The sequence below is a fragment of the Vanacampus margaritifer genome, chromosome 10, assembly GCF_051991255.1.
Source record: "Vanacampus margaritifer isolate UIUO_Vmar chromosome 10, RoL_Vmar_1.0, whole genome shotgun sequence".
Lineage (NCBI taxonomy): Eukaryota > Metazoa > Chordata > Actinopteri > Syngnathiformes > Syngnathidae > Vanacampus > Vanacampus margaritifer.
The window spans coordinates 1,891,443-1,907,500 of NC_135441.1; the positions used below are offsets into that span (position 1 = coordinate 1,891,443).

Here is a 16,058-nt window from a genome sequence, read left to right on the forward strand (position 1 = left end):
CCATCATGAGAGACGTGGTCGCCAAACACGAGTGACCACGTGGCTTCCGTCATTGAGCCCTGGACTTGAGCCACACCGCGCGCGCGGCCCAAAGCGCCCATCTTGAAATGACTCGCTACCACACCGCGTGCCGCAAAACACGCGTGTCTGTTCCTGCCGAAAGCCGAGCCACCTACCTTCCGCTCTGAATCACGCAGCGTCCCGCCAACCCGGTTCCACGATGGGTGTTAGGCACAGAGCCGCTGCGTGCCAGCGACCCATTTCCGTTCCAGCTGTGTCCCCGAGACGCCCCCACAGTACCCAAAACAACTGGCCGCGGCCTCTCAACCGCGCAGGCACATCACCACCAACTGGGACTCTGCCATTCAAGGACCTGCCGCGGCCTCCACGCCGCACGCACACCTCTCCACCAACCGGGGACCTGCAGCGGCCTCTCAATCGTGCGCTGAGAGTGGCTTCGATGACCAAGCACTATGTTGTCTGTTTTGTCATGGACTAAACTCAGCAGTTAAAGGCGAACTAGCAGTGCGCGATTATTACGGTCCGCTAGTTTTTATTTAGTATGTATCCACGTGGAACAAAATACATTTTTTGTTATGCCTTCTTGAGCTGCTCCTGTTATTTTGGGTTTATTGCGTAATCCAGACATCGACTGGGAAAAAACCTGCTTTAGAAAACTGGAGTCCTCTTTGTCATGTACACTGTCTTAAATCAGTCAACGGTGGATCTGTACCGCCAGTCGACCCCAACCCCAAAGCTATTTGCCTAGACAATGTACCAGCAGAATACCATGACTTGAGAACGTGTTTAGTAAAGATCACGCACAGTCATTGCTCCCCCATCGATCTTACGACTGCCATATATTTGATTCCTAATACCCCACTGATAGTTCTAGATTGTATCAGGTGTCTCAACACGAACAGGAAGCCTTGAAGGGATGCATCGCTAATTCTTTGATAGCTGGCATTATCCGCCCTTCTAGGTCACCCGTAGAGTCAGGATTTTTCTTCATCGATAAAAAAGATAAGACAACTTTCGGTAATGGCGGCTTGCTGAGAGGACGTGCTCGCTTTCGCTCCGCTACCTTCCTTCAGAATCCTTAATCATACTCGGTGAACTTGACTCTACACTACGGGTGTGGGTCAGATTAGATGCCGCTCTCTCAAAAGAAACCCAGCAAAAGTTCCAGTAAGACGATGCAGTCCAAGTTGTCTGACTTCACTTCGAAAGTTAGCTCCGGGGCTAGCGGCGAAGCTAACACGGATACACACGAGAGTATGGAGGAGGAGGAGGAGAACATCGAGCAACCCCAAGAGGGAAATACGGCCGCCGGCGCAATCCTGGCTGGAATTGCTAATTTGAAATATAATTTCTCTTCCAAGCTGGATTGCATCTTGTCCACGATAGAGACAGTGAAGACAGATATACTTGATTGCGCAGACAGGATTAGCGAAGCGGAGACCCGGATAACGGCAGAGAATGGCATTGTCACACTACGAGCAAGGGTGCACACGCTGGAAAATAAAAATAAAGGTCTTGCTCGATTTGGAGGTGAGGTCACGTCGCTCCAATCTGAGGTTAACCTGGGCAAGAGCTTGGAAGGTGAGGATGCGTGCGCGTTTTTGGAGAATTGGCTCCCAGAGGCTTTGAACCTGGCACCGCTGCGCAATGCTTTGACACTGAAAAGAACCCATCGCATCGGTCAGAGGAATACTTCCAGCAATGCTACACTGAGGACTCTCGTCATGAAGTTTTTGAATTACAAGGATAAAATGACCGTGATGAGAGCTGCCAGGGCGAAGGGACAAATTCTCTTTAAGAACCACCCAGTAAGATTCTACGATGACCTCGCAGCAGGCGTACACAAAAAGCAGAAGGTGTTTGATGCCGTGAGACAACTACTACGAGCCATGGGGATTAGGTATGGCATGATTCCTCTTGCGCGATTGCATGTGACTCACAACGAACAGTCCCGCATCTTCAACCAGCCGGTTGAAGCAGAGGACTTTGTGAAGACATTGAAGGCAAAAAGTGGACCGGAGTGAGGTCAGATAATTATCACGTTGTAATTGTAGTTGCTTACATGTATTTTGTATGCAGATGACACCACTTTATTTTATGCCGGGAAAAATATATATAATGTATTACAAGTAATAGAGAAGAAGTTTAAGAATATTATGAAGTGGTTCAATGCTAACAGAATGTCTATAAATTTTACTAAAACCAGATTTATGATTTTCAGCTGTAGAAATATGGATGTGGATGCAACACTGACTGTGAAAATCATAGAAATAAAAAAGACTAATGAAATTAAGTTTCTTGGTATCATTATTGTTAAACATTTAACATGGAAAGTGCATATAGAATATGTCAACTCTAAGGGGTCACAAACCGTAGTCGTGTTACACAAGGTTAAAGAATCATTGAACAAGAATGGTTTGTTGTTATTGTATAATTCATTGATCATTCCATACCTGACCTATTGCATTGAAGTGTGGGGGTGTGCAGCCAAAACCTATACTAAATCCATCTTTCTTTTACAGAAATGTGCTATTTGTGTTGTTTGCAGTTTTGGATATAGAGACCACACTAATCCATTATTTATACAACTAAAAACTTTTAAAAGTTTAACGGCCTTAAAATATTGTATAAAGCCCATCATGAAATTTTACCAGTTAATATACAAACCAAATGTATAAAAAGGGAAAGTGAGTACAAATTAAGAGAAACAGACATTTTTTCCAAACCTTAACATAAAACAAAACAAAAAGAAAGATGTATTTCAACTCAAGGTGTCAGTCTGTGGAATAATTTGGATTGTAAAACAAAATCTTCTCCGTCTATTTGTATTTTTAATAAATGTATAAAAGCACAATTATTGCAAAAATATATATAGCACAAGGACACACATTTGAATTATTTTGTAGAATTGTTATACTGAAAGCGTCCTGTCTGCTCACTGTCATTCATTTTGTGTTGTTTTTTTCCCTTTTTTTTGTGTTGATCAGGGGCAGACAAAACAAGTTTTACCCCTTTCATTTCTTTTATGTTACTTTGAATTTCAATATTGCTTTATATTGTCTTTTTCTTTTACAAATGAATGAAATGAATGAATTGAATTTCTGTCTCACTCACATTTACTCTCATCTTGCAGGAGACAGATCGACCTGTCAAACCTCGGCAAAACCCGTCCTACTCATTCTCTGATAGGCGCATCAGTTCTCATGCCTTTAATAAACCAATAAGACATCGAGTGCAGGCCAGCCAGTTAGAGGCAGTGAAGCGTGGGTCATGGCCACTGTTCTATATATTACTTGATAGCCGATAGCAGAGCCTCTTGCAGAGCTGATCCAGTAATATATACAGCTCAGTGGTCATGGCTGAATGGTGCCCAAAAACTGCGCATCCAGGAGGATTTAGAAATGGATAGACGCTAAAATTAGGATTTAGAAGTAGGTGGATGCAAAACTGACTGAAAAAGAAGTGGGTATACTCCATATACCCTAGACTACACACCACTGGTCCCAATAATGGCACTCACATTTTACCCTCGGCACCATGGCGATGTAATTATTTATGAAATTTTAGACCTTTTTAGACCATTATGACAAAAACTTTAGACCAACTTCGAGACCAACATTTTATTTTAAAATTCGAACATTCAAACACACGGAACTTGTAATGACATGTCGAGTTTAATTTTATTGAAAACGTTTTATTATTAAAATGACTGCAGGGACGGTCAATTAAACACATTTTTGCAGAGTAGTAGGGTGCACACTGATTTTTTAAAAGTAAGTATATATCTGGTTAAAATATAAAAATATAAAGGCAGAAAAAAGTGTAACAGACGCATTAAAGTAAAAAAAATAAGTGTAAGAAGGTCTACCCTACTCTACCCTCAGATGGGGGGGAAGTGCTCCCTTGGAATATTTAATATTTTAACACTTCAATTTGATGTATTTTGAAAAACAAAATCAAGCAGAATTAAGACAGCATCTATCTATGCAAGGACACATAATCACATTGCTGTATAAGCAGGGTTGGAAGGGTTACTTTTCAAATGTATTCTGATACAGTTTCTAACATTCTAGTTACCTGATAAAAATCTAGTTAGTAAAGTAATCCAAGTACCGTAATATTAAAATAATGCAACTTGAGTAATACTTATTAGTTTTGAATAATGAGGACAACATTTTTAAAAAAAAAGATCACGATAATATATTTTGGATACAGTGGACCCCTGTTATTTGCATGGGATAGGACTGCAAATAGCGAAAATCCATGCGTAAATTTAAATGCACAATTTTTAATACTGTATATTTCTAGAAAGACAGACAGAACTCACAGGACTCAGGCTGTGGCAGAAGGACTCAGGCTGTGGCAGCAGACTCAGGCTGTGGCAGAACCAGGGAAGAGACGCATGCGCGAGATGCTGTGATTATCGCGAGACCTACAGCGAGACCAGGACACCCCAACATGGCAGCGCCCTGCTGCTAAGATAGAACTAGCTCTATTATGCTAAACTAATTCGAGTTTAACCATCATATATCTTGGCTTTTCTCTTTTCTCTTTCATCCGACAGATTTGGAATACCATCCAACGTGGAGGACCTCGAACGCTTCATTGACGGTTATTTTTACAACTGCGCGATGGAGGACTCTTCCGTCGAGAAACCGTCTAAGAAACCCTCTAAAAAGAGAAAGAATGACTCAGCGACGGACACGGACGACCTAACTACTACGGAGGTCTCGGTCAGTATGCTGGAGTCCATAAATAAAAAGTTAGAGGTCCTCTCCCTAATCTGCGAGGAGGTGAAGGGATTTAAGGTAAGTATGGAATTCCTCAGCCAAAAAATAAATGATCTCCAACGCAACAATGCCGAGATACACGCTACACTCGTGACTGTTTCAGCCAAGTTAGAAACCATTAAAAAGGAAAATAAAATGCTAAAAGAAACTATTCTGGATGTTCAATCCCGCAGCATGCAGGATAATTTAATATTCTTAGGTATATCCGAGAACACCTCTGACAATCCAGAGGTTGAGATAAAAAAATTTATGACGACATCGTTAAAAATTCCTCAGGAGACGGTAAATAACATCTCCTTTCACCGGGTACATCGGCTTGGAGCTCGTAGGGGCAACAGACCCCGTCCTATTATCGCCAAATTTGAGCATTTTAAACAAAAAGTATTTGTTAAAAGTAAAGGACGGGAGCTTAAAGGGACCTCATTTGGAATGAATGACCAATTCCCTAGAGAGATTAATGAGCGGCGAAAGGTACTGTTTCCTATAATGAAACAAAATAGGCAGGAGGGTAAACGGACTATGATGGTCGTTGATAAACTATACATCGATGGCCAACTATTCCGGAACCCCAACTCCACTCCCTGGCTGTTCTAATTAGCATCGATGGAACTAAACTTTGTTTGATTATTAGATGTATACATATACATATACATATAATGTATATGTGGTTATAAAACCTAAAATATGAATACTCATTATGTTTACGCTATATTATAAATATAATAATAATACATAACTATATCGAAAAGTAGATTTAAACAACAAAAAAAAAATCTCGCTTGGGTTACCAGTTACTGGTGTATTATAATGTTGTTTAACTCCCCACTAACGTCCTTCACTTTCACATCCCTACCCGTTTTTTCACTGTTATATTTACTTACACATTTCCTTATATTTTACACAAATTATATAAATCACCTAACTACTTTGATTCTATCCTATAACATGCCAGTATTGACAAATGGCCTATGCAGATATTTACACAGGGCTGAGCCTATATTGTTTGTATGCATAAATTAGTTCTGGTTTCCTGGAATGTTTGTGGCGCTCGCTCACAGGCAAAAAGAATAAAAACTTTAGACCATCTCTTAAAATTAAAAGCAGATATTTGCCTCCTGCAAGAAACCCACCTACAAAAATCTGAAGAAAAATTACTTATTGATAAGAATTTTAGCCAAGCATACTCTGCCCCTTATAACAGCAGACAAAGAGGAGTCTGTATACTCATACATAAGAATTTACTCTTTACTCTAAATAATACAATAACAGACCCAGAGGGCCGATACATTATTATTCAGGTAACTATATTTAATAAGATATATACACTTGGCAATTTATATGCCCCTAATAATGATGATCCGGCCTTTTTCCATGAATTTTTCTCTCAGCTGTTTGATTTAGCAGCGAACTCTACTATTATTATTGGAGGAGACTTTAACACAGTCTTAAATCCATTAATAGACCGTTCTAATAACACAACATGTATAAGGCGATTACAATCTACTAAAGTAATAGGGGAATATATGGATGATTTTGGCCTCGTCGACAGCTGGAGACTTAAAAACCCAAATAAGAAGGAATTTACCTTCTTTTCCGCTGTACACTGGTCTTTTTCAAGAATTGATTATTTTCTTACAAATAACTCTATTGCAGGGCAGCACGGTGGCTGACTGGTTAGCACGTCCGCCTCCCAGTGCAGAGGACGTGAGATCGAGTCCGGGCTTCGGCCTTCCTGGGTGGAGTTTGCATGTTCTCCCCGTGCTTGCGTGGGTTTTCACCGGGTACTCCGGTTTCCTCCCACATTCCAAAGACATGCATGGCAGGTTAATTGAACACTCCAAAATTGTCCCTAGGTGTGATTGTGAGAGTGGTTGTTCGTCTCTGTGTGCCCTGCGATTGGCTGGCAACCAGTTCAGGGTGTACCCCGCCTAATGCCCGAAGCCAGCTGGGATAGGCTCCAGCACCCCCCGCAACCCTTGTGAGGAAAAGCGGCTAAGAAAATGGATGGATGGATAACTCTATTGCTGATAAAACTGTTACAAAAATACATCCTATTATTATTAGCGACCACGCACCAGTCTCACTTTCCCTACAAGTTGATTATACCTTTAAACCACCACCAACATGGCGTTTTAACATCTCTCTGCTAAACGATGCAGAGTTTGATAAAATTATAAGGAAAGAATGGGCAGACTTTTTGGAAATAAATGACTCTCCAGGCCTATCGCCATCTCTTCTCTGGGAAGCTGGGAAAACAGTAATTAGAGGTAAAATTATATCATATTCATCTTATAAAAAGAAACAGGATCAAAAATTTGAAAATGACTTGGAAGATAAAATTAAACAACTGACGGATGAGTACGCAATAAACCCAAATGACCAAATATGGACTGACTTACAAAATACAAAAATACAGTTAGACGATATGCTAACTAAAAAGACAGAGTTTATAATACAACAATTGAGATACAACAACTTTGAATATAATAACAAATCAGGTAAATTTCTTGCAAACCAACTTCAACGCAATCGGGAAAAATCTCTTATAACGGCTATTAAAGGGACAACTGGTGAATGTACACAATCACCAAAAGAAATTAATCAAACTTTTTATAACTATTATCGCAACCTATACTCAGAAACTAACAAACCTAACCCTGAGCATATTGAGGCATTCCTCAGTAGCTTAAATATGCCTCAGTTAACTACTGAATATAAAGATATGTTAGAAGCGCCACTTACTATAAACGAGTTGTACAGTGCTCTAGATAGTATGCCTAATGGCAAGGCACCTGGCCCAGATGGTTATCCGGCTATATTTTTTAAGCACGACTGGTTAATGCTTGCTCCGCTATTCTTAAGAGTAGTAACAGAAATTAAAACTAATGGTTACATACGTCCACACATGAATTCAGCAGCAATTAAACTTTTATTAAAGCCAGAAAAAGACCCCAGCCTTCCATCAAGTTACCGTCCGATTTCACTAATTAACACTGATATCAAAATTATTACTAAGGCTTTCACATCTAGATTAGAAACAGTAATCTCGACAATTATTCATAGCGACCAAACAGGCTTTATTAAAGATCGTCACTCTACTAATAATATTAGGAGGCTCTTTAACCTTATTAGCATGTCACAGCGGCATGATAAGAAGGCAGTTATTATATCGTTGGATGCAGAAAAAGCTTTTGACAAAGTTAACTGGTCCTTCCTCTTTGCTGTTTTAAATAAATTTGGCTTTGGGAAATCATTTATCCACTGGGTGTCAGTATTATATGATTCTCCCAAAGCTACAGTTACTACTAACGGGATTATATCTAAGAGCTTTATTTTACAGAGAGGCACAAGACAGGGATGCCCACTATCCCCTTTATTATTTGCAATATTTATCGAGCCACTTGCAATAGCCATACGCCAGGAAAGAAGGATTCAAGGAATTCACTCTGGGGTAACAGAACATAAAATTAATCTATATGCCGATGATATTTTACTTTATCTAGAAAACCCGGCGATTTCGTTAGGGGAAGTATTTAACTTAATAACTAAATTCTCACAGTTGTCAGATTATTCTATTAACTGGACAAAATCAACACTTCTACCTATTACAGAAAATTCTTGGAACCCTGCAAGCCAGGACCCACATTACTCATTTCCTATAGGTAATTTAAAATACTTAGGCATAAAAATCTCACCTAAATTAACTGATTTAATTCATTTAAATTTTTCTCCACTTCTGGATAACATTCATAGTGACTTGGAACGCTGGAATAATCTTCCTATTTCTTTAATAGGACGAATAGCCACCGTTAAAATGAAAGTTTTACCTAAAATAAACTATTTTTTCTCAATGATTCCATTTAAAACTACGGCTAAATGGTTCCAGTTGTTGGACTCAGCCGTTACAAAATTTTACTGGAAAAAAAAAAAAGCAAAGATTAGTCTATCTACTCTTCAGAAAAGTAAATCCAAAGGTGGTCTAGAGGCACCAAATTTTATGTACTACTATATAGCTAACCAGCTACAATATATCGTTCTATGGGCACAACCCAACAGAGATACTAACTGTTGGCTGGAACTAGAACAGAAGGATTGTAATAACCTCAGACTTCTAGATTTACTCTTTATTACAACATCGATTAAGCGACATAATTGTTTTAAAAACCCAATGATCTCCGCCACCCTGACTGCTTGGTGGAAGGCATTAGAAATTACAAAAGCCCAAGTGGAGCCCTGTGGGCTTTCTCCCCTTTGGCATAACCCTGACTTTCGAATTAACAACCAAACGTTTTATTTAGGTGTGTGGGAGCAGAAAGGAATCACACATCTTCACCATCTCTTCTCAGATAATATGTTTATATCATATACATCTTTGCTCCAAAAATACAAAATAACAAACGGAAATTTTTTACATTATCTGCAAGTTAAAAATATGATAAAGAAACAAATTCCAACACTTCAGGGTACGCTCCAGCCGCCTGGCTTAGCTAAAGATATTACCAAGCTTTCTCCGACAACAACAAAAAAACTTTCAAAAATATATAAGTTACTTTCATATACAGATAAAATGTCTTTACCCATCTTAAAATGGGAGACAGACTTGTCTATAGCTCCGGAATCTGACTTTTGGATTCAAGTTTGTGAAAATGCATTTAAAATGACAAAACACACAAATTTACAACTTATCCAATACAAAATAATCCATAGAACATATAATATATAATTCAATATATGATGAAGAAAATGGGCCTCTCTGACTCCGACATTTGTCTCCAGTGTTTACAAAACACTACAGACACTTATTTTCATGCTTTATGGTTATGCACCCCGGTTATATATTTCTGGACTAAAGTCTTAGAAAAACTATCCGCTATCTTGGACTATAGGATACCTTTATCTCCAAACTTGTGTTTGCTAGGTGACCTAACAACAACTGACCTACCGCATAAACAATTTCAATCTACACTTGTAGCCCTTACTATCGCTAAAAAAACAATTCTTGTTAACTGGAAAAATAAACAAACTCTGAATATCGACCAATGGTCTAACCTCCTCATAAATCACATTTTAATGGAAAAAATATCGGCCTCAAATAAAAAACAAATATCAAAATTCATAGAAATATGGTCTACGTATATAGAATATTTTAACCTAATTCTGGTTATTTAATTCTGCCTGTTAGCGAGAGCCACCACATCGTGATAACTTACATTGATGTCTCTGCATTTGGCAGTTTGTTACTAATGGTTGTGTTTTTATAGTCAGGAACCCAGTTGCTGTCAACAGGATCGAGCAGATTCACCTCCAATGGGCACTAAAGGCTAATATTCGGATTCACTGCATGCCAGGGGACTAACTCTACAGGTGCTGTCCCCCCTGGCTGGGCGTGGGCGGGTCTGCCCCTCTGTTGGCTGCTGGGTGGCGGCTGCGTCTTGGTCATTCCCTGGGTCTCGTGGTGGGTGCTGTGTTGCGGGGCTCTCCTTGGTGTCCGGGGCGGCGCCGCCCCGACGCGGTCCGTCGCTCGGGGTCCGGCGACGCGGGTCGGGGCCTGTGGGCCGCCGGGGTGCCCCATGGTTCCCTCTCCCCTCCCCCTTCCTCCCCCTTGCTTCCTCTCCCTCTTCACCTCTCCCCGCCCGTCCTCCGCCTCCCTGTCCCTTCTCCCTTATCGCCCTTCCTCCTCCTCTCCTCCTCTCTCTGCGGCCCTGCCGCTGCCTCCTGCCCTTCCTGTCGTCTCCTTCCCCGTCCCCTCCCCCTCCCCCTCCCCTAGGCCGGGGGTTCCATCCGTGGCCCGGGTCTCGGCGCTCCGGGGGCCGGGGGAGTGGGCGGGATTGGTGTTGTGCCCGCCCCGCTCCGGTGGGCCTCCGGGCACTTCGGGTGGGCCCCGGTATCCGGGGGGCGAGCCCCGCCGGGGTCCCGGTGGGGTGGGTGGGGGTTTTGGTGGGCGGGTGCGCCCCCCCCCCCCCGCCCGGTTGGGGGGGGGCCCAGCTGGTCGCTCCTCTTAACTCACTGCACTAGTTTTGCACAATACATTTTAGGGCACATAACACACTTTGGGAGGGAGTGGGGTGGGGTGGAGACACCGTCTCCGCCCTGCAGCTCCCCTCCAAATTTTAATGCACCACACAACTGGGGGGGGGGCATCGGTTGGGGCGGCCGCGGTATGTAGCAGTGCTGCGGTCGCCTGTCCGTGTGGGGACCTGGGGGCGGTTGGGGCTGGGTTGGGGTGGGTGGCGGGGGTGGGGGGGAGCGGGGGTTGTGGGCCGGTGGGGTGCCTGGTGGGCCTGCAGTGCCCCGTCCTGCTGCGTTGGGTTGGGGGCGCGGGCCGCGTTGGGGTGGGGGGCGCTCCTGCTCCGGGGTTTGCTCTCCGGCCGGTGGCCCCTGCGGGGCCCGGGGGTCGTCCTTTGGCGCGGCCGCGGCCTGGGGGGCCCTGAGGTGTTGCGCTTGCTCTGTCCTGGCGGGGGTCGACGGCTCCCCTCTTTGGTGGAGATTTTCATGCATGCTAGATCCACCACACCAGCATCTATCGAGACTCAGACATAATTTGTTTCTCCCTCAGGTCATTGATTCGGTGGAGGCTGGTGTCTGTGGATCTCACTCTGCTTCGTCTGTCCTTTCTACCTTTCCTCAGTTTCTCCTTTGGGCCCTTGAGGTTTCCCTGATTTGTTGGAGTTTGGATGTCTCTGGGGTTGGTGAAGGTTAGTGGCCCGGTGGGTGGTGTCTGGTCGGTGCTGGGCTTCGCTTTTCTTTCTTTTCTTTGGTCCCCCTTCGGGTCTCCTGGCGGCCCCACGACTCTGGCTGGATTTTGAAGTGTTCGGTTTAGGTGAACGGTATGGGAATTCTTATTTATTTATTTTATTTTTTTCTCACGCACGCACGCACGCACACACACGCACGCACGCACACACGCACGCACACACATACAAAAAAAAAAAAAAAAAAGGGAGAACAATGATGATGACATTTCAAATGATCAATACTGAGATCTCCCAAAGAAGAAGAAAACAAAAAAAAAAAAAAAGAAAGACAGACAGAAAAAGATGGATGAATGTGAATGGATGAATGAATTCATTGATTGAATCAATTGCTAGTTTCATGGGGAAAAAGTTAAAAAGTACCACTGATTGTCACACTGCTCACCTCACACGCACGCACACAAGTGAATGCACGCACGCACATAGATGGTGCCTGACGTCAAGCGCAAAAAAACACGTCTATCCCAGGGACAAATTTAGCAGTTTTTATTGTTATTGTGGATTTAAATAGTAAAACTGTAGGTGGTTTGTTAACACTTGACTTGCGTTAGCCGGGAAGATGGCGTCACCGATACGTTCCCATTTTCCCATCGCTTCTCCACGATTCACACGTAGGTCACATATTTTCTAAACGGCGTATTTCGGCAAAAGGTGTGTACAGACGCTCCCCACCTTACGAACGAGTTACGTTCTGGACGATCGTTCGTAAGGTGAATTTGTTCGTAAGTTGCTTCAGTGCTATATTTTGTATTATAATTTATGTTTAAAGCCTATATAAGTATATTGAAGGTTTATATAAGTATGTTTAAGGCTTGTACAAGTCACCTGCATTGGTTTGTACTGAAAAAAACTTTTAATAAAATGGAGAGATTACGTACAGTACTGTATGTTAGAGAGAGAGAGCGAAAGACACACACACAGTATGTACATGTACATTATAAGATAAATAAAATGAAGTTTAACTTACTTTTGGAAGATGTACTCGATGCTTAAGGAGATGATGGAGGAGGAGGAAGAGGAGGATTTTATATCATGAGAGATTCTTCGTCGTCGCTGGAATCGGCTTCAAAATTTATTTCCTGCTTCATGGGGACCGGCGTTTCTTCCTCCTCCTCCTCGCCACGTTGCTCAGCCTCCAATGAGCTCTCACAGCGCCAATCGTCGGTATTAGCGGCGGAAAGAAGCACTACGCGCAATACAAAATCTAACTTACAGCATTTCTTTCCGAACATTTTTCGACATACTGTACGCGCAGAAATGTTCGTATGTACCGTTGTTCGTAACTCGAATGTTCGTAAGTAGGGGAGCGTCTGTAATTATCAGGCATGTCAATGTTTACCAACTTCAAATGATAAATGGCACTTTATTTACATAGTGCTTTTCTACCTTACAAGGCCCTCAAAGTACTTTACATTCGACTACCCATTCACCTACTGATGACCCAGCATCAGGAGCAACTGGGGGTTCAGTATCTTGCTCAAGGATACTTCAACGTGGTCACAATGCCACAATTTCTGTGTTGGGAGACGACCACTCTACCACTGAGCCATGCCGTAACAATGAACTTCCAGCTAAGTTAGCTTTGGACCCTGGCAACTCTAGTTTCAACGCTTGTCCACTCTCACACGACATGAAGATTAAATTAACACTTCCTGCGGCACCTACAAAATAAAAGTACATACCTATACCAACTGTGAGAGCAGCTTTATTGTGACGAGTTGTGACAACAGTTCCATGCAGCTGTCCACATATGACATTTTCGCTTGTCAAAAAGCGCAGACAGTGCACCCGCACAGATGTAAATTTTCTGACTTGGGTAAATAAAATGTAGTTTTTTTAAAGACATGTAAGGCCTAAAATTTATGTTTCTGAATTTGAGACTTTTTAATACTTTTTTTATGACCCCGCAGAAACCCTGTCCATAAGGTAAGACAACAACATGAAACAAACACACTTATACCAAACACTTTGACACCTAATTACTTTCACTCACTGCCCCACTAAACCCAGCCTCCCAGTTATCAAAAATCCCAATCAATTCGGAGGTCAGACCACAGGAAGGTGGCTCCTTTCTGTCGGAGTGGTGATCTGTGACTAGGGTTTGATGGCCAAAACAGTACGCCACCTGTTGTAGTGCGGTACAGTGACAGTAGCCTTGAATCCACGTGACCTGCATAAGGCACATCGTGGGCGTATGTTAGCAACACCAGCTTTTGGCTCTGTGGAGCTACCAACAGCAGGGTGGAGACACGGAGTCAGAAACCAGAAGGCCCTTAACCAGACGCAGCCTTTGCATCACGGAGAGCAAGTCTTTCAGGTCCCTGTCATCTCCCAACGCGTCAGGCGACGGGTTCAGAGAGGCAGGTGTTGGATGATTTTGAAAAGCGCGGGGTTGCGGGCTTGCAGGGCGACCATGTTGGAGGTTCGAACGGGCGGTACACACGCCATGGGCCCTGAACGGGTCCGCGCGGGGGTGTCACGAGAGAAAAAAAAAGTGTTCAAAGTGGGAATAGAACCCTGACCTTTCACATACCAGTCCTTTCCTGTAACGACTGCACTACTCTGGATAGGGAAAATGTATGTGACATTGTATGTAATTGTATTGCGTAATCGAGTATAATACAGCTGAAAATATGGATTAATATTAGGGCTGTCAAAGGTAAAGCATTATCTCATTTGTTTCGCATGATCTCATTTGCTCCCAAAAACGTATAAATACATTCTATCTTAAATGTTTTAAGTGTCCCAAAGACGTATTTATACATTTTTAAATGTTTTTTTATGCTAGAGCATACAGAAGACTTTGACGCATCCTCTCAACTACAAAGAACGGTTGAAGAAATTGTAGTTATTACATAAATGGCCAGCAGGTGGCAGCAGAGCAAAAGAGATTAACCAGGGCCATGTTGAAAAAAATCTATTTTACTCAGATTTTTGAATAATTTGTGAATAATGATAAAACTTAGCTTTATTCAAAAGCTTATTGCTGCAAAAAAGAAACAGATACTAGAACTAGAGTTGCGAGCAATAAAGGGCCCTCGCAGTCCGGGCCACTTTGGGGTACTTGCAGGTTGGGTTACTGGCATATTGGGGTAGTGGCACATTGGAAGCAGAATTTTGTTCAAAATAGCATATTAAACCTTTTCATAGGGATTTTTTTTTTTGCCAGGTGTGATGAGTGTGAAGCTTTTTGGCCAATGAAAAGACCCAAGGGCTAGGTGGCACTATATTTATGCCTGACTATTGTCATAGAGATACTTTCAGGTCATGACTATAAACAAAAAAGTGAAGTTTGGGATTTTTTGGAGCATGTAACGGGGAGTTATTACGTATTTTGTCTTTCATAGCGAAGGAAATATGAAGCACAAAATATGATGCCCCGCCCCCCATATTTAGAAAACTCAAGATTTTTTTCCCCCTGTTGATGGCCCAGGTCTTGATATGGTCCAGGCCAAACTTGAAGTCCATTGGATCAAACGTGTAGGAGAAAGGAGCAAGAGTACGCCCCGTGTAGATGTTCAAAAATTGTCAAAAATCGGACAGTCAAAAATTCATAGCTCACTTCCTGTTCATTTCAGCATATGGGTCCAAGAGAACTTTTTGCAGGTCTTGGGCTCCCTCAAATACCCAAATTTGTTCGTAGATCTTGCTTAAACGTACAACCGGGGCTGCTTCGTTAAAAATTTCTAGCGGACGCTAGAGAGTAATTTTTTTTAAAAATCGCACAATACACAATAAAATATTGCTCAGTTTGCCTGGCCAGATGTGTGTGCCAAGTTTAATGAGTTTTTGTGCATGTTTAGGACCTCAAAATTGGCATTGTTTTCTTGGCGAACAGTACCTTGCCAGACCCACAGCGATTCGCGAAAACTCACAAACTTTGTGTTATGACATCATAAAGACCTAAACACTCTTCTGAGCAAATATGAGGTAGATCCAGTTAACGTGGTTGGAGAAAAAAGTTGAAGATTATATTTTTTTAATTTCCAGTAGGTGGCGCTATCAGTATGAATAAATATAAGCTCATACATGTATTCAGACCTGGACTCTCATCAAATGTGTGAAATTTTGAGAAAATTGGATTATCATACAATATTCGGTGTGGGGCATGATCAACATCTTAAGAATTTCCTGACAAAATTCCAACTGGATCCCTCAAACAGGCTTGGCACAATAGATAAAAATGTATGTATGACATTTCTTGTCACCACTAGGTGGCGCTACATGTATAACCGAATATTATCATATAGATGTTTTCAGGCCGTGGCTATTAAAATACATAAGAAGTTTGGGATTTTTTGGCACTTGAACAGCGGAGTTATTAAGCGTTTCCTCTTTTTTGATGAAGGAAATATTAAAGGCAAAATTTGAGGCCCCGCCCTCATCATATAGTATTTCAAAAAGTCAAGATTTTGTCCCCAGTTGTTGTCCCAGGTCTTGAGATGATACATGCCAAGTTAGAAGCAAATCGGAGGAAAACAGTTGGCAAATGAGT

The 16,058-nt window shown here is 42.2% G+C and overlaps 1 long non-coding RNA gene across 4 annotated transcripts in view; it reads left to right on the forward strand.

Moving 5' to 3' along the window:
- Window positions 1-4,461: 4,461 nt before the first annotated feature.
- LOC144059177 (uncharacterized) overlaps window positions 4,462-16,058 on the forward strand; it is an 18,931-nt gene continuing 7,334 nt past the window's right edge. For 3 of the 4 annotated variants that reach the window (XR_013295583.1, XR_013295584.1, XR_013295582.1), the window contains exon 1: window positions 9,736-10,266. This is a non-coding gene — a long non-coding RNA (uncharacterized LOC144059177). Of the gene's footprint in view, window positions 4,830-9,735; window positions 10,267-16,058 lie in introns of those variants that run through there. The other variant, XR_013295585.1, reaches the window with a different exon arrangement.